We start from the raw sequence: 871 nt of genomic DNA, 5'->3' as shown, positions 1-871 counted from the left end.
CTGAAAGCAAAAGAAACAAGGGATAAAAATTAGCAAGTACAGAAGATGTATTTTAATGAGCTAGTTCCCTAGCTGTTCTGAACTGAACAGTGGTTCTCTGGGAGAAACAGCAACAATTAAAATGAACTGGCATTTTAAATTAATGTATTAATACTTTTTCTAAATATATTTCTATAAACTCAAAGGAAAGCAGCTGAAATTCATCAAAGCATCTGCTGAGATACGAGGTTAACAATTTTAAAGAGGCCTAAAAAACTTCCTAACAGAAACATTCTTGTTGGTGTTCAGCATAAATTGGGCAATGGAGGGCAGTGGGGACTCTGCTGCAGGCTGCACTTCAGGGTGGTGTCCATGCTTGACAGCATGTGCCATGGTTTCCTTTCTTATCCAGTGAAATTGATTAATCCTGTGTGTGTCTCGTGCCATTCTAGTGAGTGCAAAAATATGGAGCATGTTGTGCCCAGTATTACACAGATTCAGGGGAACAACTGCATTATCACATATTCTGTTATGCAGCTCAGCAAGCATCACAGCAACAATGGCTTCTCATGTAAAACAGAATTAAATCTGCACCTACCATTCAGATGAGATGTAGAAAATCAATTCTCTCAAGATGGAATCACATGGCCAGGCATTTTGGAGTCATTTGTTTGTTTGCTTGTTTGTGGTTGAAGGATGGCTTTGTCATGGGATCCAACACAGATTTCTGTTAAAGTTATGCCTTCAGTAAGTGTTACTGAGCAGACCTGCTACACCACAGTTGACAGAGGGAGATGTGTTGTTGGGGGTATTTTCAGTGAGCAGTAATGATTGCTATAAAAATAAACATATTTTTCTGTTAATGTTAAAAAAAATCTGGCTTTGCAAAAAT

General features: G+C 38.2%; 1 long non-coding RNA gene across 6 annotated transcripts in view; it reads right to left on the bottom strand.

The window, feature by feature from the left end:
* LOC140702258 (uncharacterized) overlaps positions 1-871 on the bottom strand; it is a 132,809-nt gene that overhangs the window by 40,900 nt on the left and 91,038 nt on the right. For all 6 annotated transcript variants that reach the window (XR_013538695.1, XR_013538696.1, XR_013538697.1 and 3 more), the window contains one exon: positions 578-813. This is a non-coding gene — a long non-coding RNA (uncharacterized LOC140702258). The remainder of the gene's footprint in view (positions 1-577; positions 814-871) is intronic.

This window comes from Pogona vitticeps, chromosome 11 (genome assembly GCF_051106095.1).
Source record: "Pogona vitticeps strain Pit_001003342236 chromosome 11, PviZW2.1, whole genome shotgun sequence".
NCBI lineage: Eukaryota > Metazoa > Chordata > Lepidosauria > Squamata > Agamidae > Pogona > Pogona vitticeps.
This window is presented reverse-complemented; position numbering and strand designations above follow the sequence as displayed.